General features: G+C 38.5%; 1 protein-coding gene across 5 annotated transcripts in view; it reads left to right on the forward strand.

Annotated features, from left to right (window-relative positions):
• The window catches only part of LOC149143192 (putative mitochondrial import inner membrane translocase subunit TIM21), a 376,722-nt gene that overhangs the window by 210,421 nt on the left and 139,071 nt on the right, over window positions 1-27,230 (forward strand). The window lies entirely within an intron of this gene.

Here is a 27,230-nt window from a genome sequence, read left to right on the forward strand (position 1 = left end):
TGACGAAGATCAAGTCTGTGTTAATCTAAGCCGTCAATTAGGGACTTAATCTCGGCTATTGATTCATTAACAGGAAAAGTATAAGAGGAGGCTTGAGGGTCAGTTGGAGATACATTGGAGAGATTAGTCAGTTCGATTTTTCTGGGGCGAGGTTTGTTGAGAAAATACAACAAGTGATTTGTTGTAGTGAGTGGGGTAGTTCGACAGAGAGACTTCAGTCCAAGGCCGAGAATACATAGGAAAGAGGCAGAGAAGCACCAGGAGAGCTCTGACAGAGTGAGGCAAAGGGAGAGCTCTGGCGTAGTGACGTAGTGTCACTTTGACGCAGTGTCGCAGTGACGCTGAGGGAGAGCTCTGATGCAGTGATGTAGTGACGTAGCTCCTAGAGGAGGTGACGTAGTTCTAGTGTAGAGCTTGGAGCAGCCATCGCTGCTCAGCACTGGGAACAACGCAGGTTCTTGTGGGGTTTGTTCATCTGTCTCTGGAATGAGGTACATCTAGCAAGTTTATTCTCTGTTGGGTGAGCCAGATTTGGCACCCTAGTTGTATTCATAAATTTGCTTAGTAATACAAACCCTCTATATGTTGCACCGATTTCCTGCATTGGGTTTTTCTGCAAACGATTGTCCAAAAATAATTTTGTCCCTTGTGTATTTGTCTCGTTCTATTTTAGTTCATGATCTGTATGTATGTGTAGTATGCAATGGTGTTTTCATTGCTATTTAAATAATTAAATAACTTATTGAATGTAAAAACAAGTAGGAGATGATAAACCAATGATTGCAGTAGGATTTATGATGTGTAGATTCAGAAATTTTCACATGGTATCAGAGCATTGCAGATCATAGGAGACTGAAGACACCAGCCAGGAGATCCAGAGAATTTGCTGCAGAGAAGCAACTGTCCCAAGTGACAACGCTGTTCCAGAGCCAGAGACGCAGAGGGAGAGTGACGCAGTGTAGATGAGGTGATGCAGAGGCTCATGCAGTGCCTGTGTCAGCATTCTGAGCTAGGTGAGGGTGACACAATAGTTGGGAGGAGCCAACGCAGTGATTGCATCAGCTGTCTAGGCCAGTGCAGAAGTAGAGAGGGGAAGATTAGGCTCACGCAGAGCCACGTCATCTTTCTAGACCAGGAAGGAGTGACACAGTGGCCACGAGGAGCTCAGATTCTTTAGTTGTCAGGGTTGGGGGAGCAGAGCAGATTCGATCAAGGAGCTGGTGGGACGCTGTTGCTGTTGTTGCAACAGTGTCTATGGAGATAGAGCCAAGGTAGTGGGAATCACTGCCTTGATAGATTTCTAGCCAAAGAAATCTAGATCCAGGTTGCAACATTAAAGGAGGATTAGAGAGGAGTGATTCGACATTTGGACGGAGGATTTCTATGAAGAAAATTAGGACTCAAAAGGAGTCTAGAGGAGCTTGTTCCTTAGAGGGTTTCTTGCACCAAAGAAATCCAGATCCAAGTCTTGTTGGATTAGCAGCAGGAGAGGGAGAAGAGAACTTGTCTTATATTTGTTGAGCAGAGATGGCAGTTAATGGATTGAGGGATCAGGACAGATTGGATGGAGCTTCCAATTTTGTCATCCAGAACACCAGGATCCTAGCAGTCTTAGACAAAAATCGCATCAAGGACTATGCCTTGAAAGTAGTTGCTATTTTGATAGACGCTGATCTGTTAAAGAAGTACGAGGAGGCCCAGGCGAAGGCCAAGTGCATGATCCTAGACGGGGTCAAAGATAATGTAGTACCACACATTGTTGAGAAAGAAACAAGAAGGGAGATGTGGGAGACGCTGACCACCGTGTACCAGGGGACTTCCATCCAGCGGAAGATGCTATTAGAAAATCGGCTGAGACAGTACCAGATGTAGAAGGGGGAAGAGATTGATCCCTTCCTCCGTAGGTTGCAAGGGATTAGAGACCAGTTGACTTCCGTGGGGTCTACACCAGATCCTAAGTTCATGGTCAGGACGACCTTGAATGCAGTCACCGAGGATTGGGAGACATTTGTCCAAAGTACCTTGGGCAGAGCGACTCTCCCCAGTTGGGAGGAGATGTGGGCAGCTCTTCGATAAGAAGAGATCATGAGGATGACCAAGGCAGGGTGTAGCGACAAAGGAGCTCGGGTCAAGGAGGAGGAGGAGGATGTAGTTGTCGCATCATCGGGACAGCAAGGGCAACAGAAGCGGAAGAAGAAGGACATAACCAAGGTTAGATGCTTCAAGTGTGGGGAACTTGGACATTATGCCACTTAGTACCCCTGGAAGAAGGGCAAGGAGGAGGCTTTTGAATCGAAGGCTACTCCAGCGAACGCTGACAGGGAAGGCGAGGATGACGATTGTGCCATGATTGCTCATGCGCCTCTGGAGAAGAGGTGGGGCGACATGGAGTTGTAGTCGAGAGGACTGCATATGGGCAAGATCCTTGAGGTGCCCAAACTCTTGGATCACATACAGCTACGGGAGCCCTTAACGATAGTAGAAAATTAACGGGTGTTAGTTGGAGCAAGGTGTGATGGAGCGATAGTGGCAGAGCTAGATTGCCAAAGTCTGAGGCAACGCAGTGGATGTTGTAGCAGTGCGAGAGGCACAGAGCAATTTGTAGCAGCAGAGGGTCAACACAGATTAGCAACATAGGTAGCTTCAGTATCATGAGGCATCTAGACTGACCAGCATGTCATTTTTTGGGTGAAGTTTCAGTTGCTTACTTCTCAGCAACTGAGTTGCAATGCAACAGTTAGCAGTGGTAGTGCTATGGGCAGCATGAGACAACATTTTGAGAGGGAGCTATAGTACAAATATAACAGTGGCAGTGGCAGAGTGATGGGCAGCAATATAGGAAGCAACAGTGCAATGGATGAAGGGAATCAGGCCAAGCATTAGCAGCACAGTGGATCGATGCTGTGGATCGGTGTAGTACTTCTGTTGAGAAGTGTTACTAGAGCACATTCCTCGCTAAGAGGGAGTGTTGATTTTGGGTAGCATCGGATGTGCTCTAGCTCCGAAATTTTGTGGAGGGGCTAGAACACATGAGATCTCCAGAACCCATAAATCGTTTGGAGAAATTCCATCTGGATGAGAAGTTATTAAAATAATTAATATTTTTAATGGGTTCATAAGTCTAAACTTAGGAAAATAAAAATATTAATGGTATTAATAAGAATATGGGTGAGAAACTTCTAAGTGACGAAGATCAAGTCTATTTTAATCTTAGTCGTTGATTAAGGACTTAATCTCAACCATTGATTCATTAATAGGAAAAGTATAAGAGGAGGCTTAAGGGTCAGTTGGAGATACATTGGAGAGACCTGTCAGTTTGATTTTTTTGGGGCGAGGTTTGCTGAGAAAATCGAACAAGTGATCTGTTGCAGTGAGAGGGGCAGTTCGACTGAGGGACTTCATTCCAAGGTTGAGAATACATAACAGAGAGGCAGAGAAGCACCAGGAGAGCTCTGACGCAGTGACGCAGTGTCACTCTGATGTAGTGTCGCAGTGACGTAGAGGGAGAGCTCTGACATAGTGTCGCAGTGACGCAACTCCTAGAGGAGGTGACACAGTTCTAACGCGGAGCTTGGAGTAGACACTCTATGCCCAACACTGGGAACAATGCAGTCACCTGTGGGGTTTGTTCATCTGTCTCTGGATAGAGGTACTTCTTCTGGGTTTATTCTCTATTGGGTGAGTCGGATTTGGCACACTAGTTGTATTCATAAATCTGCTTAATAATACAAACCCTCTATATGCTGCACCAATTTTCTAGCATTGGGTTTTTCTGGTGACAATTGTCCAAAAATAACGGTGCCCCTTTTGTATTTGTCTCGTTCTATTTCAGTTCATGATCTGTATGTATGTGTAGTCTGCAATAATGTTTTCATGGCTATTTAAATAATTAAATAACTTGTTGAATGTAAAAACAAGTAGGAGATGATAAACCAATGATTGCAATAAGATTTCTGATGTGTAGATTCAGGAAGGGCTGTAGATTTGTAGAAGCCTAGATAGGGGGAACGAGAGGCCTAATTTGGGTACAGACCAGCTCGAAGGGCTAGCGAAGGGCAACATTTTGTATGCCTAGAAGAGCCGCAATTGAGAGGAGTTTTGGAGCTGTTAAGTGGGACAACAATGGATTGTAAGTAGCCCTAACCAGACCATGCTTCTACAATAGTATGACACCTTCTTAAGAGGCACAATTTGACTCCTCCAAAATTGCATTTTTGATTGGGCCATCTATCTACCTAAGGGTAGAGATATTGGATCTTAACATTGGCAAGTCAACTTTGATTTTGAATTATTGTATCCTCTATCTCTCTGCTGAACATTTAATAATAATAATAATAAGAAGAATTGATCAAGGGTTTTCCCCATCTTGTGGTTTTTCCTTGGCTTGAGTTATATTCTTGCGTCCTCTTGTCTTGGCTTGTCTTCATCATTTATCGTTTATGTTCTTTCTTCTATTACTGTCAATGTGATAATGATTTATGTGATTGCTAATGGAAATGAAATGGATCGATAAATGGGCTAATATGGAACATTGAAGTAACTGTCCTAAGCAAAGAACATGTTATCAGAGCTCAGGTGAGGACAAGCCCAAGCAAGAGAGAAAGCAATCACTAAGAAGTTTGTTGACAAGTCTCCATGGCCTCCTTCCTCTTCAAAGATCAAACAACATGAAGTATTGAACTATGAGGGCTCACTTGCAAACTCTTATTGCAAAAATCTAGGTTGCAGGTCCTAGCAAGGAAAGAGGATCACTAAATATCAAGGCTTCATCACATCAAAAGACAGAGGCATACATAGGACCGAGCTCCTTGTGGCATTAAGTCAAATTCTGGGCATGATCTCAAGCCATAGTCATTGTGACTAGGCCGAAAACTTAACCAAGGAGAGCAAAGCCTTTTGAGGGGCATATAAACCCTGATCTGGAGGACCAAGGGGCTAATCTAATAGCCCACACAAAGCCGAGTTATTTGTCAAAGAAATTGCAGTCCTGGGCACTGCATATGAGGTCTGAAATCACAATTTAGGAGGACCAAATTCTCTGAGTTTCCTCAGAGGTCCGAATTTCAGAAGCACTGTGCCTATATTATCTGAATTGTTGTTTGGAAAACATTTTGAAGTTTTCCTCTCACCTGAGAAAGGAAGCAACCACGTCCGAGTTTATTGAAGGCCTTATAAGCTAAGTTGAAAGAAGAACTAAATCTCCTGTACCAAATTCTAGGCAAAAATATATTTTAGAGGGTTTGATTAAAATCACTTAGAGATGAAACTAAGACTCCTCCATCAAATTTTGGGCTTAAGTATTATGCGAAAGGTTTACAAGGAGTACCCACTGTCATCCTAAAGAAGGCCGAGACCCATAAAAGAGACCTAACACAACCTAACACAAGCTATTAGGCCTGTCTTGAAGAAAAATAATCAAGCTACATTTTATAGCCTTGTATATTAGTGAAAAGGCCGAGAACTTGTGACTCAACCTTGAGGCACATATACATATTCAATCCAGCCTTGTATATTAGTGAAAAGGTCGAGAACTTGTGACTCAACCTTGAGGCACATATACATATTCAATCCAAGTATGCTTAGTCATCCTTGAAGCCGACCTTGGAATAGTCTTGTTTTGAAAGCATACTAGACAGTGTGACAAGGACTCGACTTGTGCCTTATGTCCTTAAGCTATTATGAAATTTCAGTGTTGTGAAGAAGTCTCAAACCAGCGTGACGATTCTTTAGTCATCTTTGATCCAGTTAGAATTGTCTCAAGTTTCTTATAACAACATTCAAGGGTACTTCTCTTGGCACACATGTATTTTATTTAAAGGAATCCTATCTCAATTTTGCAAATCTTCTCAGTGATCATCAAAGCTCTCATACGTATATGTCAGATGGTTTTTTTGAAGACTTGTAGAAGTCTCTTCTCCTACAACAAAGTCTAATCCTGAGCAACATTTCTGAATGTATGAAGTTATCCAAGGGATCATCAATAAGCTCAAATTTGGTCTGGCAAAATATAGTATACTTTAGGCAGTGGGAACCGTTTCCTATATATATACAATAATAGGAAGCTTCAAGATCCATATTAAATGTCCAGTAGCAGAGTAGAGATTCAGTTGAAGACATGTTGATAGGAAATCTTGGCAAAGATCCAAAATCTCTTGAGAAGGAATGGTTTCCCTGGAAGCTCGAAGAGATGACACTTGAAGTATTCATTCTTGAAGATCAGTTAGAAGAAGAAGCCTAGCACAATTTCATTTTTAAAAAGGAACTTAATTCAAGCCTTTGTCATAAAGGAAGAGGAGCCGAGACTCTTATGCATGAAGGAGACGTAGGATGATGGATCATTACCTTGCTCTCAGACTTGGACAATAGCATAAAAGGATTGAAGCATCTATTCAACATACAGTGATAAGAATATTCGCTGACCTGTGAAGATAGTATGAACTTCTGTGATATGAGATCCATGGTTTGTACCTTCTACAGTGACGTGGTCAACACACACACACACACAAATATATATATATATAGATTTAGATATCTATATATATATATAGATATATATATATATATATATATATATATATATATATATTCACAGTCTGATATATGTATTCACATTAGTAAATATTTGGTCACGTTGGAAAGAAGGAAAGCTTCAGGCATCAAGCAGTGGAAGCATTAATAACAGAGTTAATCCTCTTTCTGTTGTGAGAAGAAATAGTCTCCTTGATTGAAAAATCTCTCTGGGTGTCCTGAAGCTGTCAACAATAAAATGAGCAATAGCATATTGTTTAAAGCAAGAGAAGCAGACTACATCAACTTATTGGAAGGAAGTCTTGAAAATGGCAGAGGATCAACAAAGATTGCAATACCTTATGAACAGACTTTGACTTTGAAGTCTTCACTCTTAAAGAAGCAGAAAGAATATGATGATAAAAGTTGCAATATGAGCAACATCGACAAGTGTCCTCTTTTGGGAGAAAGTACATGGCATCTTGAAGCAAGCTCTTGTAACAACCCTTATGATCTTGAAGGACCAAGGTGCCTCTTGAAGAAAGCATTCAAAGGAGGGAGCTGAGAGGACCTTGATTTTCGTTGGTTCATTGGGCACTTTGATATGTAAAGCCAAGATTTTATGAAGAATGGTCGTATGGTTACAAATACCTGGATGAGAAGAACATCCTTATAATGGATTGGGTAGTTTAATGCAATTGGCAACATTCATCTAGCAATGAAGAAATAAAGCAGCTGGTTTTGGATAATCTCATGGGAGGATTTCTTCACCCATTGAAGAAGGACCATGATGATTCTTCAAAGTTTCTCTCTGATTTGAACAACAAGCTTCCAAGAAGCTTGCTGATACAGTTGCTGCATTGCACATAGTTGAAAGCTTGCTGACCAACTAAAGTAAGTCTTCAAAGGGAGCTATAGAATCCTTGGAAGAATGGCTGTCTTCAGAGGGAGCTATAGAATCGTTGGCAGAATGGCTTGATGACTCTTCTTGCCCGATGATTTTTACAAAAGAAAGACCATGTCAAAGGACGTTGATGAAGGCAAGACATGGCAACTGATTATGATGACTCTAATGATGATTCGATATATCTTTGTTACTTGAGAAGCCACATGACTATGATCGGATTATTTTGGCACATGGACCAAAGGATTAATGGCAGGTTGCAAATAGCTCGATGGTTATGTTTTGGGTAAGGTTACTTTCCCGATATTCAGAGAGAGCTATGGTTGAGCTATGATGTTTGATGTAGCTATTGATGATGTCTGTCCAAAAGATGATGATCCTCTCATTTATCAATGTAAGTGGGAGTTGACTTTTAAAGTCAAGATGAAAGACCTAGCTTTGTTCCTAAGCTTAAAGGTATAATAAGATGGAGAAAGTGCTGATCCAGATATAGATAACTTGTGGGGACACTGGTATTCTTGATAAACACCCGATCAAATATATGCCATGCTACAAAGACTTTGAGACAATTTATCGTGAAGTCTTGTACATTGGATAGCTGCTCATTAAGATTAACTATGATTTGAAGTAGAGTGGTGAGAATTGCTGGACTAGCAGTGTTGTGAAATGAAAGGGCATATCTAGGTGCTATATCTCTTGGGACCTCCTCTACTTCGTGAATAAATCAAGGACTGAAGTCTGTTACTCTGGGAGAACCATTGAGGCTGAATGTATAAAGCAACAAGCATGGCTTATTATGAAGCCATTTGAGGAAGCTCTTCAGTGAGCCATTTGAGCATGTGTTGGAAACCACCGTTGTATATTGTAGAGTGGGATTCACTTTTCAAAGAATCTCGTGTTCCACAACCGCTCCAATCATATTGGCATCAGGTACCACTTTATTTGGGATATGGTACAGTGGGGAGCAATCAAGCTCCATCATTTCAGGATGGATGTGCAGGTTACTGACATCCTCACCAAGCCTCTTGGTAAGGTCAAGTTTAACTTCCTTCAGAGAGAGGTTGGGAGTCGTGGAAAGACCCTATTATGAGGGCCTTGGTTGAACATTGAGCTTTGGGAGCTCTTGGTGGCCCAGGGTACTTCTTGAAGCTATGCGCAACCATAGGGTGAGTGGTTAACCTTCCCCTATAGGTACACTTTGTACAAGGTGAGTGGTTCACCTTCCTCTGTCATACCCCATGATGTCACATAGGGTGAGTGGTTCACCTTCCCCTATGATGGTTGACATGTGTGTAGGGTGAGTAGTTCACCTTCCCCTACGATTGATGAGATATGCATAGGGTGAGTAGTTCACCTTCTCCTATGGCATATGAGTAGGATGGGTGGTTCACCTTTTCCTGCGGATTCCCCAGCTTACATCCTACCCATGTAGTCCAAGACTGATGAGAATTACCTCTTGTTGACCACTACCGGTCAACCGCCCATAGCAGTACACCCCCTTTTTCTTTGCAAAAAGGGTAGCGCTTGATCGACATGTCCGTGCCATCCTTCAGTCATCGACAACTTGATTAGTTTATGTTGTAAACCCGGTCTGCATGTATAAATTGTAAATAATCTTAGCAGATATGAGTCATGTCTGTAAATTGCCTAGGTGGACCTAATTTTCTAAGTGATAATCTACGTCCCGGAAGGTTTTTCGTCTCACCGATCCATGATCTTCCTTTAGCCTAACCCCAAAGCCGGGATGGATTTTGTCACTAGAATTTTAGGAGAATCCTAGTGTGTTAATCTGCTAGATTATAGTTGTGTCACAGAACTGGGTGGTTTATGAGGGTCTATGTCAAATGGGTTTCCCCCCATTGGGATGTAAAGTTGTAAAAGTCATGATGTAAAGTGTCTTGAGGGATAAGAAATGTTTTAATCCCCTTATAAGTCCTAAGTCCTAGGTCCGAGGTAATTTTCGCAAAAGCTAAGTTCAAGGATCCATTTAAAAAAAAATAAAAAAAATAATAAATAAATAAAAATAAAAAAATATAAAAAAGTAATAAAAAAATATAATAAAGTAAAAAAAACTAAAAATAATAAAATAATAATATTTTGAGTAAATAAATGCAGAGTTTCAATTTTTTTAATACATTAAAAATTCGACGGATGAGATCAAGAGATATCTTGATCCTCATCGACGGTCGAGATCATTTTGACATGGATCACTTGAACTAGCTGTTGGGATCTTTTCCTTTAAATAGGGTGCTAGGGGTCATTTGAGATCACATTCGATCTTGGAGTCTTGTGCTAAAGAAGCTCTCTTGTAAACTTTTTCTGGTGCTAATAAAGAAAGACTTTGGGGTTAAAATCTTGCTGGTGTTACTCTCTGGAAGTGCTGTGAGCTATTTTATTTTCTGCATATTTTTCATTTTCAGCCATTAGTAACAGCTTATTGTAGAGTATTGTTGAGCACAGATATCTTGTTCACTTGCTAGGGTTTGAATGGTATTAGGGTTTCTGAAATAATGGCAGGTATCTCCATTGTATCTGAGATCTAGTACTGTTTTTTCCTCTCTTCGTTGATGGTTGAAGTGAGCTGTGCAGGAAACCCTTATTGAAGAAGATCAGTGGGCGTTTGGGGAAGTTCTCGGCTGAACCAGACAACTTCCGCAAGCATTTCTTGCAGAGCCCAGCTAGTTTTGATCCTGGGTTTATCATTCAGTTTATTTTTCTAAATTGCATGAGAGATTTTCTGAAGTTTTTCATAAGTAAATCTGAATTTCTAAAATATTGTAGATCATAACTGACAAATCTGGTTGTTAGAAGAGTCAAAAGCTGTAAATTACTTAGTTGATCTAGGGTTCCATTTTTGTTTCATACACATATTATACAGTGGGTTTTGCCTTTTCTTCTGCAGGTTACAGGTATCCTGGGAGCAAGGAGAATCAAATATAAATTCCGTGGCTCTATCAATCCTGCGTTTCCATCATATTTCCAAGTTGCAGCTACGCCCTCTTACCCCCACTGTCCAAACTTACAACTGCAAGCAAAAATATATATATAAACCCACGATCAAAACTGTGTCCCCTGTGCTGCCGTCCGATGCTGCATTTCTCTACTGTCTACCTGCGTAAATCCGTTGGGTTTTCAGTCACATCTACAATATATTCCACGCGGGCCATTGCTGCAGCACGTGACCATATTTCCAGCGCATTTGTGGTCCTCACGTGGTCATTTTTATGCTGTTCTGAAACAACGTTACCATTTGAACTCACTGAAATTGGCGTCTTCCCTAAAGCCTTCATCCATATCGCCCGCAGGTCTCACTGCTCCTCACGCCTACCTCCCACTGTGCTCTCCCGTTGCTATCAATCTGCCATACCCACGCCTCACGCAGTCTTGATCTGAGGCCGCAAATCACGTGTTGGGGTCTTCTGGGCATTCTTTCATGTATCGGTGCGTTGGTAAGTTCAGCGCAAGGGTAAGGGCATTAACGTTATACATTTTCACTGTTTGAATCCTGTGATCGCATTTTTCTTTTGCAGGCCGGGTAATTTTTTTTTGAGCCGTTAGCAGTAAGATCTCCTCCCTGCTTGCGTGCGAAGAATCATATTTCGCCTCTAGCGTGACTGCAATTTGACTTTGATTTTGTTTGAGATTATAGTATATGGTCTAACGTGAAGTCGTTTCCTTTTAATTTGATTTGTTTTAGGTTTTATTTAAAAAAAAAATTTCGATTTTCATTATTTATTTTTAGATTTCGTTTAGTGTTTAGAATAAACTTTTAAATTTTAGATTTTAATAGTTTTGTTTTAGTCTAGGAATTAATTTTCTTTAATTTAGCTTAGTTTGATAGTTTAATTAATTCTTCAAGCTTTAGATTTAGTTTAAATAGTTTTTCTTAGATTTTATTAATTAAAATCATAAAAGCATAAAAAATATTGTGGAAATTTTTTTCCAGATTTCAGTCTTGGTTCAGGGACTTATCACGTTTTTATTTTTTATTTTTTCGTGCTGAGATTCAAATTTTTTGATGTGGAATAAATGTTTATCATTTTATGCGAGTCTGCACATGAATGATCATTTTGAAGATTAGCTGCATGAATATGATATCTGGTTAATGTTCATAATTGCGTGGTTGTTTAAAGCATTTATCTTTTCGAAATTTTTAATCGCTGGATATCGTTCTTGAACTTTAATTATAAGAACATTGTGGTTTTACTGGATATCTTGCATCGTTCAAGTTATTTGATGATTAATGATTGTTGTTAATGATTTCATCTTTCCGCAGCATTTGATAGATAATCATTCAGCCATTAATTCTATAAGGCACTGGTCTTTTAACTTAGCAAAATCCATTTAGTGCTTGTTATATCGTGTCTCCCAACCCAACTGTTTCGCAGTTGGTTGTCCATTTCTCTACAAGGTCTACCCCACTTAGCCGTGGGAGACAGGCTTAAACGGAGAGATCAGGGATCAGGGTGACAGCTCCCGGTCTGAGCGTTGTCGTGACAATCTATGCGACAACACCTCTCATTTGGCCAATGAGTTGGGAAAAGTGGATAGGGACCATAGCACTACAAATGGACGGATCGTGTACAACCATACTCCCCATGTCTAGGATGCATGGTGTTCAACAACTTGATCTGGGATCAAGTTTGATTGGGGTTCTAACTTTTTGGTTATGTGGATTGACTTTTGTTAGTGGAGAGTGGTAAGGTCTTGTGACTTACTCTCGATTGATTCTTCTTATTATCTATATCAATGTTCAATAGAGCCGAGACGAGATACAAAGATTGTTCATGATGAAAGGATGGCATGATGATCGATGGTCAATTTTTTGCAAGTGGAATTCTCCCTAGTTGAGAGGGAGTTTTAAAATTCGCAAGAAGGGCCAAATTCCACTTTGGACAACTCATTTGATGGAGATAATTATTGCTTTGAATTCCTCTTTTCGAGAGAACCAAAATTGACCTAAATATCACTAAATTTGGACAAGGAGAAATATGTTTTCTAAGTGAATCCCACACATATACAAATTGCCAAGGTCGTCTACACCTTCATGTAAGCTCATGAAGCCCAAACGACATGCCTCTTGACCCTCAACGATTTGTATGAATAGAGGTGACCTCCAACCTCATTAGACACATCCAAGTGCTTTATTCTATAGAAAATATATGTCTGAGGTAGCCGAGCTCTAGGAGGAGGACAAAGGGGCTGTTTGAGGTGGGTTTTATCTTTGCATCAGGGTCGAGATACTTCAGATGGACAATCGTAGGCCTTGAGGTAAATTTTGGGCAGTTCGTGTGGGTAAATTTGTCCTTACAGGTCCAAATTCAAGAGCGAAAAGGCAGGCCCAGTTTGTGTATTGTTTTGGGTTGCCAAGTTTGTGTATTGTTTTTGGGTTGGTTTGTGGACAATTTGAGAAAGAAATTCTCTCCTTGAGAAGCCGCACTTCAAAGAAGTTGCTACAGGAAGGGTCGTAGGACTGTACAAGCGTAGATAAGTGGAACGAGAGGCCTAATTTGGGTATAGACCAGCCCGAAGGGCCAACGAAGTGCAACATCTTGAATGCTTAGAAGAGCCACAATTGAGAGGAGTTTTGTAGCTGTTAACTAAGACAACAGTAGACTATAAGTAGCCTAAACCAGACCAAGTTTCTACAATAGTATGACACCAACTTAAGAGGGCACAATTTGATTGCTCCAGAATTGCATTTTTGATTGGGCCATATATTTATCTAAGGGCAGTGATATTGGATCTTCACACTGGCAAGTCAATTTTGGCTTTGAATTAATGTACCTTCTCTCTCTCTCTCTATCTCTCTCTCTCTACTGAACATTTGATAATAATAATAATAAGAAGAATTGATCAAGGATTTTCCCCATCTTGGGGTTTTTCCCTGGCTTGAGCCATATTCTTGTGTCCTCTTGTCTTGGCTCGTCTTCTGCATTTATCGTTTATGTTCTTTCTTTAGTTACTATCAATGTGATAATGTTTTATGTGATTGCTAATGCAAATGAAATTTATCGATAAATGCGGTAATATGGAACATTGAAGTAACTGTTCTAAGCAAAGAACATGTTAACTAAAATTAACGAAGACACTTTAAGCGTGGCTTGGTTTTGGCTCATACATATATTGCTATGGCTCGGTTATGTTCTCTTGCAATATAGCATGTTATTCTCACTATCTCTGTGGGGCTCACTTCAGTTCTAAGGCTCACGTCACTTATGACATTTAACTTGCATGAATCCTAAGTCTCGTATTACTCTTATGTGGCATATCGTATATCACTGCACAATAGTCTGCATAATTCGAAGGCATGCATTGCTTGAACTCTATCCTACAACAAGCTTTATCTTGGTGGTTCGCATTCTCTGTGGAGTAACTATTTTTGTGACTCGCTCTTATGGTGGTTCGCATATGTTGTTACAGTGATTGCAGTGTTAATTACAATGACACATTTGAAGTACGCTACAATGATACATTTGATGGCTCTCTTTGATGCAAATTACAGTGACACATTCGATACACGCTACAGTGACGACTCGCTATGACTTATTGTGAGGCAAGCTATAGTGATGGCTCGCTTTGATGCACGTTACAGTGACACATTTGATGTACGCTACAGTGATACATTTGATGGCTCACTTTGATGCATGCTATAGTGACACATTTGATGAATCACTCTACTATTTTGATGGCTCGCTCTGACTCTGAGGTTTGCAATATTTTGTGGTTCATGATTATGATGTACATTATGTATATATTTAATAGACAATGACCTATATACAGTGGACAGTATAGAGTAAAACAATGATTTTTATAACAGTATCAACATGACTAAGTTGTATATGACATGAGTTTGATAGTGAGAAATTTATCTCTGTCACTGTCATGATTTACATGACAGTGATATATGATAGTCATACCTATGCTTGTGATAATGATAGTGACTTGGATTTATAGACTTGAACCTAATTAATAGTGACACAATGGTCTATTGATACAATGATACAATGTCTAATATAATAGTGAGATAATATGACAGTGACCCATGAAAATTATAATAGTGCTTTGTGTCAAGGCATCTATGATGGTTCCTCTATGACAACCCTGATATGACAGAAATCATTGTAGTGACCCTTGACATGACCTTCGATATATGGTGATGACACTTTGATCTATGGTTTTATAACAGGCATGTTAGAACACCTATGAAAATGCAGTAATGTATATATGAGGATAATGTATGATCCCTTGCAGGCCCTAGATGGCTGTTATGATTGATGTGTCTCATTGTACTTTGTATCTCAGCGGAACTTTGATGAATATCTAATAGAAGAAGAATCTGTTGGGTTTTCCCCTTTGTGGGGTTTTTCCTTGATGTCTCTTGACCCCTACTGGTCAACTACCCATGCAGTGCATCCCGTTTTTCTTGACAGAAAGAAGCAGCACCTGATCAGCATGTCCGTGCCATCCTGCCATCATCAGCAGTTTGATCTTTTTGATTGTAAACCCAGTCTGCATGTATTAACTGTAAATAATTTGCCTAGGTGGACCTAACTTTCTGATGATAATCTACGTCCCGGAAGGTTTTTTGTCTCACCGATCCACGGATCGGCAGAGTTTTCCTTCAAACCTGACCCCAAAGCCCGGATTGATTTTGTCATTAGAACTTTAGGAGAATCCTAGTGTGTTGATCTGCTAGATTATCGTTGTGTCGCAGAGCTGGGTGTTTTGTGAGGGTCTGTATTAAATGGGTTTGTCCCTTAAGATGTAATTTTGTAAAAGTCATGATGTAATGTGTCCTGAGGGTCGAAAAATGTTTTAAATCCCCTCATGAGTCCTAAGTCCTAGGTCCTAGGTGATGTTTCCGAAGGTTTAGTTCAGTGATCCATTTTAAAATGAATTAAAAAATTAAAAAATAAATAAAAATAATAAAATAATGAAAAATAATAAAAAATTAAAAAATCAAGCAAAAACCCTAACTAATAAAATAATAATATTTTAAGTTAATAAATCGACGGATGAGATCAAGAGATGTCTTGATCCTCATCAACGGTCGAGATCATTTCTACATGGATCACTTGAACTAGCCGTTAGGATCATTTCCTTTATATAGGGTCTTAGGGGGTCATTTCAAGTCATCCGATCTGTGAGTCTGTACTGAAAAAGCTCTCTTGTAATCTGATTTTCTGGTTAATAAAAAGACTTTGGGGTTCAAATCGTGTTGGTGTTGCTCTCTGGAATTGCTGTGAGATCTTTAATTTTCTGCATATTTCAGTTTTCAACCATTAATCATAGCTTGTTTTTAGAGTAGTGTGAGCACAGGTATCTTGTTCACCTGCTAGGGTTTGAGGGTTGCTAGGGTTTCTGAAATAATGGCAGGTATCTCCATTATTTCCTGAGATCTAGCAGTTTTCTCTCTCTCTTTGCTGATGGTTGCTTGAGATGTGCAGGAAAACATTTTTTGAAGGAAATTTTGTGGGCGTTCGGGGAAGTTCTCGGCTGAACCAGCCAACTCCCGCAAGCACTTTCTGTGCAGAGCCCAGCTGATTGTTCCCTGGGTTAATCATTTAAAGTTTCTTTTCTGTTTTACATTGAGAGATTTTCTTTCTGTTCACAGTGAAGTTCAAAAATTTCTGATATATTGAAAACATTACTGCTGTTATTGCTAAATCTGGCTGTGTAGGGGCCGAAATCTGTACATTAATTAACTGTTCTAGGGTTTTTAGTTTCTTTCTGGCATACTTCATTAGGGTTTTGTTTTTCTTTTGCAGGTATAGGGTTTTGTCTTTGCATGACCATCGTCAATCTTCTCAGCCCCAAGCACCTGCAAACGCATAAGGACCGGGAAATCTGTGGGACGTGTCTCGCGATGCCTTCAGCCCAAACAAACACCGTCAAGATCGGATGAGATACCTGCTAACCACGGAGTTTTGTCATTTCCGTATACACATCCACGAGTTTGGTCTCAGAGCTTCTCTCTTTTGGAAAACCTTTCTGCATATGATGGATTAGAGCTGCGGTTGAAAGGAGATGAACGTCGGTATAAACTTATAATTCGCAGCCAGCTCCAAACTCAGATCACAACGTCCAGACTTCTGCGTAACATAAAAACTGATGCAAAAGATCCGTCTGCAACATTCTTCTCCGCTGTCGACAGTATATATATATATATATGCATAAATCGTGGTTTTGAGCAGCGCATAAATCATTGCGGTTTACACGGTTGCCGGAAGCAGCAAATCATCACTCCAGGAAGCCTCCAATCATTTGCGATCTGGAACAGGTAATAGCAGATGTCCGAAGCCAAAAAAAACGCAGTAAGGGCTCGTTAGGTATTGTGTTAATGTGTTTTCGATTTGAAACCCGCAGTTACGTTCCAGTTAGGTAAAAAAAAAAATTTATATGTCTGCCGCTGTTTCGATTTTGCCATCGTGTAATAACCTTCACGTCTCATTTCTTTGTTTTCGTTTGGTCTCGTTTACTCTAGATTTTTTTTGTATTTTGAATATAAAACAAAAAGGCTAGCATAGATTTGTTTTTCTTTTAAATTTAGATTTAAATTTGATTTTTTTTAGTTTAGAATTTTTAGATTTTTATGTTTTAGTTTTAAATTTAATTAGACTCTGATGTAAATTTTGGTTAGCGTTTCATTTTAGTTTAGTTTTATTAGTTTAGATTTAATAATTTCTATAAAAAAAATACGATTGGCATAAGTTAATTCTTTTTTAGATATTCTTTATTTTTTTAGTTGGAGTTTAGTTTTACATTTTAGGATTTTTATCAAAAATCAAAAAATATATTTTAGGTTTTATTTTTAATGAATTTAGTTTTAGATTTTTTTTTTTTTTTTTTTCTTTTTTGATTTAAAAAAAAATATATATAAAAAATAAATAAAAAGGTTTATGTTTAAGCTTAGTTAAATTTTAGAGTTACGTTTTTTTTGGTTAATCTATAATTTAGAAGTTTGTTTTAATTTAAATTTTGGCTTTGTAGATTTTTTAATTTTGATTTAGTTAAGCGTAGATTTTAATTAGATTTTGTTTTGATTAGCTTTTAATTTTAGGGTTTATAAATTTAGATTTTTAAATTTTCAAAAAAAAAAAAAAAAAATTGAAATTTTTTTTTTTTTTGTGGGAAAATTATTTTTTGCCAGTTTCAGTTGTCCATCAGGTTATATCTTTCATGCTGAAGTCTGAATTTTCAAGTCGAAACACGAAATCCAATGTCTGGTCAATAATTCATGATGCTCATGGTGGTTTAAGGCATTTATCTCTTCAAAGTTTTCAGTTGCCGGATATCGTTTTGGTCACATGATTTAGCTGATGATAGATGGTTGCTGTTCATGGTCCATGTTTCTTTATCATTTAAAAAGTAATCATTTAAAACATTGACTCCATAAGGCACTGGTCTATTAAATCTCTAAATCCATCGAGCCCTTTTTTATATCGTATCTCGTGTTTCCCAACCAACTGGTCGACAGTTGGCCTCATCATCTCACAGGGACTACCCCCCTTAGCCGCGGGAAACGGGCTTAAACGGAGGGATCGGGGATCAGAGTGACAGCCCCCAGTTTGAGCGTTGTCGTGCCAATCTGCGCGACAACATTTTTGGCGCCGTTGCCGGGGACAGAGTTTTTCTGTTCCTGGAGTTTCATCGACATTCATCTTCTCATCTTCTCATCTCTCATTTGAGCTGGCAGATTCAATATTTTGGCATCTTTTCATCACATATCAGCAGCATCTCTTCGGTGTGTTTCTTGTTTGGGTGGCGACTCCATTTTTTATCTTTTCCCAGACAAGAAGCCTCCCGCATATCTGTTTGTTGGTTACTTCTCGGATCTTAGAATCAGTTTTATTGTTCAAGTGGCGACTCCACTTCTTTCATCTTTTGATTTCTTGAGCAAAGAGCTAGTTCTATCATCCATCTAATCCCTTATTGTTCATCATGGATTATTCATTTAAACCATGTCATTTTACTGATAATCTCCATGATTTTCCGAAAGAGGCCATTGGTAAATTACTTAAGTTCTCGGGTGATGATTCGGTCGCTGTTAAAAGGCATTTAAACATGTTTACTTGTGTAATGATCTTATACTGTAGATTTCCTCAATATAATAATGAAGATTTCAAGATGCGTCTATTTGTTCGTTCTTTAGAGGGTGATGCCTTGAATTGGTTTAATAACTTTCCTAATGATTTTTTCACTTCTTTACAAGACATTCTCAATGCTTTTAAAGATAGATATGATAGTCCAAACAGCTTGTCTTCTACTTCTAAAATTGTTGAACAGAAAGAAAGTAATTTAGCTGTTGAAGAAAGATTTCAAGGTCAGAATGTGTCATCCACCGGAAATATTGCAGATCATCATAGTGAAAAATCAGGGATAAATGACAATGAAAAGGAGGAGCAAAAGCAAATAATACAAGATTTAAAGATGCTGGTGAAAAATCTGGAAAGCAACCAAACTAATCTTATCAATGATGTTAAAACTTTACGCACCCATCTGGAAAAATGTAATAAGGAGATTGAGGACACGCAAAATCAGCATGTTAAGGAAATTGAGGCCATGAAAACTAAACATGAAACGGAAATTGGAAACATGCAAGCGAATCATAAAGAAGAGATAAATTTCATGCAACATTGCTTGATGGACATAGAGGAAAAGAATGATAAGGTAATAAAACACATGCAAGAAAACCATGCCATGCAAATTAGCGCTATAAGGGATGAATGCTCTAGTCAGATGGATGCCATTAGAATACAAGTTCAAAAGATCCAACAATGGTCAGATGATAAAAGAAACCAGGAGCCTTCTCATTTGCCGCAACAAGTTCCATCTTACTATGAGGAGGTCATTAAGTGGATAATTGAAGGTGATCCAGATAAGCTTAAAAACGATAAAAATCAGATGCAAGACACAAAAAGACTTAGCATGCATAACTTACACACTTCATCTGATAGTTTCGAAACAGAAAGTTCCAGATCATCAGTAATTCATCCTGCCAGAAAGAAGAAGCGCAAGAGGAAGAAGATTAGACGAAGATTTGATGCATCAGACGGCCGTGAGCAGCTTGATTTTCGGATAGGAAAGAGTCCTACCATATGCAAAATTGGACATGGCACATCCGACAAGCAGCCGACAGATTTGCCTGAAAGCAGGCAAATGCTCAGTATGCACTATATTGAACACATCTGATGCCGTAGGGCATCCTTTGTAGCGTATTTCTAACCCTACTCCTTGTTTTTTCCGCATTTTCGTTTCTGTTTTAGATAGTTAATAAATGAAGAGCTTTTATCTTTATTGTGCTTAACGTATATGCTGATTTTTGGATGGACGCTACTTATTTTTGTGTTGTATGGATGCAGATTCTGGATTCTCACATTCCTGCAAGCAGCAACGTGTCCCCAAGTAGAGCCAGATGTTGACCCCTACTGGTCAACTACCCATGCAGTGCACCCCGTTTTTCTTGACAGAAAGAAGCAGCACCTGATCAGCATGTCCGTGCCATCCTGCCATCATCAGCAGTTTGATCTTTTTGATTGTAAACCCAGTCTGCATGTATTAACTGTAAATAATCTTAGCAGACATGAAGTCATGTATGTAATTTGCCTAGGTGGACCTAACTTTCTGATGATAATCTACGTCCCGGAAGGTTTTTTGTCTCACCGATCCACGGATCGGCAGAGTTTTCCTTCAAACCTGACCCCAAAGCCGGGATTGATTTTGTCATTAGAACTTTAGGAGAATCCTAGTGTGTTGATCTGCTAGATTATCGTTGTGTCGCAGAGCTGGGTGTTTTGTGAGGGTCTGTATTAAATGGGTTTGTCCCTTAAGATGTAATTTTGTAAAAGTCATGATGTAATGTGTCCTGAGGGTCGAGAAATGTTTTAAATCCCCTCATGAGTCCTAAGTCCTAGGTCCTAGGTGATGTTTCCGAAGGTTTAGTTCAGTGATCCATTTTAAAATGAATTAAAAAATTAAAAAATGAATAAAAATAATAAAATAATGAAAAATAATAAAAAATTAAAAAATCAAGCAAAAACCCTAACTAATAAAATAATAATATTTTAAGTTAATAAATCGACGGATGAGATCAAGAGATGTCTTGATCCTCATCAACGGTCGAGATCATTTCTACATGGATCACTTGAACTAGCCGTTAGGATCATTTCCTTTATATAGGGTCTTAGGGGGTCATTTCAAGTCATCCGATCTGTGAGTCTGTACTGAAAAAGCTCTCTTGTAATCTGATTTTCTGGTTAATAAAAAGACTTTGGGGTTCAAATCGTGTTGGTGTTGCTCTCTGGAATTGCTGTGAGATCTTTAATTTTCTGCATATTTCAGTTTTCAGCCATTAATCATAGCTTGTTTTTAGAGTAGTGTGAGCACAGGTATCTTGTTCACCTGCTAGGGTTTGAGGTCTGCTAGGGTTTCTGAAATAATGGCAGGTATCTCCATTATTTCCTGAGATCTAGCAGTTTTCTCTCTCTCTTTGCTGATGGTTGCTTGAGATGTGCAGGAAAACATTTTTTGAAGGAAATTTTGTGGGCGTTCGGGGAAGTTCTCGGCTGAACCAGCCAACTCCCGCAAGCACTTTCTGTGCAGAGCCCAGCTGATTGTTCCCTGGGTTAATCATTTAAAGTTTCTTTTCTGTTTTACATTGAGAGATTTTCTTTCTGTTCACAGTGAAGTTCAAAAATTTCTGATATATTGAAAACATTACTGCTGTTATTGCTAAATCTGGCTGTGTAGGGGCTGAAATCTGTACATTAATTAACTGTTCTAGGGTTTTTAGTTTCTTTCTGGCATACTTCATTAGGGTTTTGTTTTTCTTTTGCAGGTATAGGGTTTTGTCTTTGCATGACCATCGTCAATCTTCTCAGCCCCAAGCACCTGCAAACGCATAAGGACCGGGAAATCTGTGGGACGTGTCTCGCGATGCCTTCAGCCCAAACAAACACCGTCAAGATCGGATGAGATACCTGCTAACCACGGAGTTTTGTCATTTCCGTATACACATCCACGAGTTTGGTCTCAGAGCTTCTCTCTTTTGGAAAACCTTTCTGCATATGATGGATTAGAGCTGCGGTTGAAAGGAGATGAACGTCGGTATAAACTTATAATTCGCAGCCAGCTCCAAACTCAGATCACAACGTCCAGACTTCTGCGTAACATAAAAACTGATGCAAAAGATCCGTCTGCAACATTCTTCTCCGCTGTCGACAGTATATATATGCATAAATCGTGGTTTTGAGCAGCGCATAAATCATTGCGGTTTACACGGTTGCCGGAAGCAGCGAATCATCACTCCAGGAAGCCTCCAATCATTTGCGATCTGGAACAGGTAATAGCAGATGTCCGACGCCAAAAAAAACGCAGTAAGGGCTCGTCAGGTATCGTGTTAATGTGTTTTCGATCTGAAACCCGCAGTTACCTTCCAGTTAGGTAAAAAAAAAAAAAATTTATATGTCTGCGGCTGTTTCGATTTTGCCATCGTGTAATAACCTTCACGTCTCATTTCTTTGTTTTCGTTTGGTCTCGTTTACTCTAGATTTTTTTTGTATTTTGAATATAAAACAAAAAGGCTAGCGTAGATTTGTTTTTCTTTTAAATTTAGATTTAAATTTGATTTTTTTTAGTTTAGAATTTTTAGATTTTTATGTTTTAGTTTTAAATTTAATTAGATTCTGATGTAAATTTTGGTTAGCATTTCATTTTAGTTTAGTTTTATTAGTTTAGATTTAATAATTTCTATAAAAAAAATACGATTGGCATAAGTTAGTTCTTTTTTAGATATTCTTTATTTTTTTAGTTGGAGTTTAGTTTTACATTTTAGGATTTTTATCAAAAATCAAAAAATATATTTTAGGTTTTATTTTTAATGAATTTAGTTTTAGATTTTTTTTTTTTTTTCTCTTTTGATTTTTAAAAAAAAATATAAAAAATAAATAAAAAGGTTTATGTTTAAGCTTAGTTAAATTTTAGAGTTACGTTTTTTTTGGTTAATCTATAATTTAGAAGTTTGTTTTAATTTAAATTTTGGCTTTGTAGATTTTTTAATTTTGATTTAGTTAAGCGTAGATTTTAATTAGATTTTGTTTTGATTAGCTTTTAATTTTAGGGTTTATAAATTTAGATTTTTAAATTTTCAAAAAAAAAAAAAAAAAATTGAATTTTTTTTTTTTTTTGTGGGAAAATTATTTTTTGCCAGTTTCAGTTGTCCATCAGGTTATATCTTTCATGCTGAAGTCTGAATTTTCAAGTCGAAACACGAAATCCAATGTCTGGTCAATAATTCATGATGCTCATGGTGGTTTAAGGCATTTATCTCTTCAAAGTTTTGAGTTGCCGGATATCGTTTTGGTCACATGATTTAGCTGATGATAGATGGTTGCTGTTCATGGTCCATGTTTCTTTATCATTTAAAAAGTAATCATTTAAAACATTGACTCCATAAGGCATTGGTCTATTAAATCTCTAAATCCATCGAGCCCTTTTTTATATCGTATCTCGTGTTTCCCAACCAACTGGTCGACAGTTGGCCTCATCATCTCACAGGGACTACCCCCCTTAGCCGCGGGAAACGGGCTTAAACGGAGGGATCGGGGATCAGAGTGACAGCCCCCGGTCTGAGCGTTGTCGTGCCAATCTGCGCGACAACATTTTTGGCGCCGTTGCCGGGGACAGAGTTTTTCTGTTCCTGGAGTTTCATCGACATTCATCTTCTCATCTCTCATTTGAGCTGGCAGATTCAATATTTTGGCATCTTTTCATCACATATCAGCAGCATCTCTTCGGTGTGTTTCTTGTTTGGGTGGCGACTCCATTTTTTATCTTTTCCCAGACAAGAAGCCTCCCGCATATCTGTTTGTTGGTTACTTCTCGGATCTTAGAATCAGTTTTATTGTTCAAGTGGCGACTCCACTTCTTTCATCTTTTGATTTCTTGAGCAAAGAGCTAGTTCTATCATCCATCTAATCCCTTATTGTTCATCATGGATTATTCATTTAAACCATGTCATTTTACTGATAATCTCCATGATCTTCCGAAAGAGGCCATTGGTAAATTACTTAAGTTCTCGGGTGATGATTCGGTCGCTGTTAAAAGGCATTTAAACATGTTTACTTGTGTAATGATCTTATACTGTAGATTTCCTCAATATAATAATGAAGATTTCAAGATGCGTCTATTTGTTCGTTCTTTAGAGGGTGATGCCTTGAATTGGTTTAATAACTTTCCTAATGATTTTTTCACTTCTTTACAAGACATTCTCAATGCTTTTAAAGATAGATATGATAGTCCAAACAGCTTGTCTTCTACTTCTAAAATTGTTGAACAGAAAGAAAGTAATTTAGCTGTTGAAGAAAGATTTCAAGGTCAGAATGTGTCATCCACCGGAAATATTGCAGATCATCATAGTGAAAAATCAGGGATAAATGACAATGAAAAGGAGGAGCAAAAGCAAATAATACAAGATTTAAAGATGCTGGTGAAAAATTTGGAAAGCAACCAAACTAATCTTATCAATGATGTTAAAACTTTACGCACCCATCTGGAAAAACGTAATAAGGAGATTGAGGACACGCAAAATCAGCATGCTAAGGAAATTGAGGCCATGAAAACTAAACATGAAACGGAAATTGGAAACATGCAAGCGAATCATAAAGAAGAGATAAATTTCATGCAACATTGCTTGATGGACATAGAGGAAAAGAATGATAAGGTAATAAAACACATGCAAGAAAACCATGCCATGCAAATCAGCGCTATAAGGGATGAATGCTCTAGTCAGATGGATGCCATTAGAATACAAGTTCAAAAGATTCAACAATGGTCAGATGATAAAAGAAACCAGGAGCTTTCTCATTTGCCGCAACAAGTTCCATCTTACTATGAGGAGGTCATTAAGTGGATAATTGAAGGTGATCCAGATAAGCTTAAAAACGATAAAAATCAGAGGCAAGACACAAAAAGACTTAGCATGCATAACTTACACACTTCATCTGATAGTTTCGAAACAGAAAGTTCCAGATCATCAGTAATTCATCCTGCCAGAGAGAAGAAGCGCAAGAGGAAGAAGATTAGACGAAGATTTGATGCATCAGACGGCCGTGAGCAACTTGATTTTCGGATAGGAAAGAGTCCTACCATATGCAAAATTGGACATGGCACATCCGACAAGCAGCCGACAGATTTGCCTGAAAGCAGGCAAATGCTCAATATGCACTATATTGAACACATCTGATGCCGTAGGGCATCCTTTGTAGCGTATTTCTAACCCTACTCCTTGTTTTTTCCGCATTTTCGTTTCTGTTTTAGATAGTTAATAAATGAAGAGCTTTTATCTTTATTGTGCTTAACGTATACGCTGATTTTTGGATGGACGCTACTTATTTTTGTGTTGTATGGATGCAGATTCTGGATTCTCACATTCCTGCAAGCAGCAACGTGTCCCCAAGTAGAGCCAGATGTTGACCCCTACTGGTCAACTACCCATGCAGTGCACCCCGTTTTTCTTGACAGAAAGAAGCAACACCTGATCAGCATGTCCGTGCCATCCTGCCATCATCAGCAGTTTGATCTTTTTGATTGTAAACCCAGTCTGCATGTATTAACTGTAAATAATCTTAGCAGACATGAAGTCATGTATGTAATTTGCCTAGGTGGACCTAACTTTCTGATGATAATCTACGTCCCGGAAGGTTTTTTGTCTCACCGATCCACGGATCGGCAGAGTTTTCCTTCAAACCTGACCCCAAAGCCGGGATTGATTTTGTCATTAGAACTTTAGGAGAATCCTAGTGTGTTGATCTGCTAGATTATCGTTGTGTCGCAGAGCTGGGTGTTTTGTGAGGGTCTGTATTAAATGGGTTTGCCCCTTAAGATGTAATTTTGTAAAAGTCATGATGTAATGTGTCCTGAGGGTCGAGAAATGTTTTAAATCCCCTCATGAGTCCTAAGTCCTAGGTCCTAGGTGATGTTTCCGAAGGTTTAGTTCAGTGATCCATTTTAAAATGAATTAAAAAATTAAAAAATGAATAAAAATAATAAAATAATGAAAAATAATAAAAAATTAAAAAATCAAGCAAAAACCCTAACTAATAAAATAATAATATTTTAAGTTAATAAATCGACGGATGAGATCAAGAGATGTCTTGATCCTCATCAACGGTCGAGATCATTTCTACATGGATCACTTGAACTAGCCGTTAGGATCATTTCCTTTATATAGGGTCTTAGGGGGTCATTTCAAGTCATCCGATCTGTGAGTCTGTACCGAAAAAGCTCTCTTGTAATCTGATTTTCTGGTTAATAAAAAGACTTTGGGGTTCAAATCGTGTTGGTGTTGCTCTCTGGAATTGCTGTGAGATCTTTAATTTTCTGCATATTTCAGTTTTCAGCCATTAATCATAGCTTGTTTTTAGAGTAGTGTGAGCACAGGTATCTTGTTCACCTGCTAGGGTTTGAGGGCTGCTAGGGTTTCTGAAATAATGGCAGATATCTCCATTATTTCCTGAGATCTAGCAGTTTTCTCTCTCTCTTTGCTGATGGTTGCTTGAGATGTGCAGGAAAACATTTTTTGAAGGAAATTTTGTGGGCGTTCGGGGAAGTTCTCGGCTGAACCAGCCAACTCCCGCAAGCACTTTCTGTGCAGAGCCCAGCTGATTGTTCCCTGGGTTAATCATTTAAAGTTTCTTTTCTGTTTTACCTTGAGAGATTTTCTTTCTGTTCACAGTGAAGTTCAAAAATTTCTGATATATTGAAAACATTACTGCTGTTATTGCTAAATCTGGCTGTGTAGGGGCTGAAATCTGTACATTAATTAACTGTTCTAGGGTTTTTAGTTTCTTTCTGGCATACTTCATTAGGGTTTTGTTTTTCTTTTGCAAGTATAGGGTTTTGTCTTTGCATGACCATCGTCAATCTTCTCAGCCCCAAGCACCTGCAAACACATAAGGATCGGGAAATCTGCAGAACGTGTCTCGCGATGCCTTCAGCCCAAACAAACACCGTCAAGATCGGATGAGATACCTGCTAACCACGGAGTTTTGTCATTTCCGTATACACATCCACGAGTTTGGTCTCAGAGCTTCTCTCTTTTGGAAAACCTTTCTGCATATGATGGATTAGAGTTACGGTTGAAAGGAGATGAACGTCGGTATAAACTTATAATTCGCTGCCAGCTCCAAACTCAGATCACAACGTCCAGACTTCTGCGTAACATAAAAACTGATGCAAAAGATCCGTCTGCAACATTCTTCTCCGCTGTCGACAGTATATATATGCATAAATCGTGGTTTTGAGCAGCGCATAAATCATTGCGGTTTACACGGTTGCCGGAAGCAGCAAATCATCACTCCAGGAAGCCTCCAATCATTTGCGATCTGGAACAGGTAATAGCAGATGTCCGACGCCAAAAAAAACGCAGTAAGGGCTCGTCAGGTATCATAATGTGTTTTCGATCTGAAACCCGCAGTTACGTTCTAGTTAGGTAAAAAAAAAAAAATTATATGTCTGCGGCTGTTTCGATTTTGCCATCGTGTAATAACCTTCACGTCTCATTTCTTTGTTTTCGTTTGGTCTCGTTTACTCTAGATTTTTTTTGTATTTTCAATATAAAACAAAAAGGCTAGCGTAGATTTGTTTTTCTTTTAAATTTAGATTTAAATTTGATTTTTTTTAGTTTAGAATTTTTAGATTTTTATGTTTTAGTTTTAAATTTAATTAGATTCTGATGTAAATTTTGGTTAGCGTTTCATTTTAGTTTAGTTTTATTAGTTTAGATTTAATAATTTCTATAAAAAAAATACGATTGGCA

This window comes from Pinus tabuliformis, chromosome X (assembly GCF_031772625.1).
Source record: "Pinus tabuliformis cultivar Carrire ecotype Pingquan chromosome X, CPIR1, whole genome shotgun sequence".
Lineage (NCBI taxonomy): Eukaryota > Viridiplantae > Streptophyta > Pinopsida > Pinales > Pinaceae > Pinus > Pinus tabuliformis.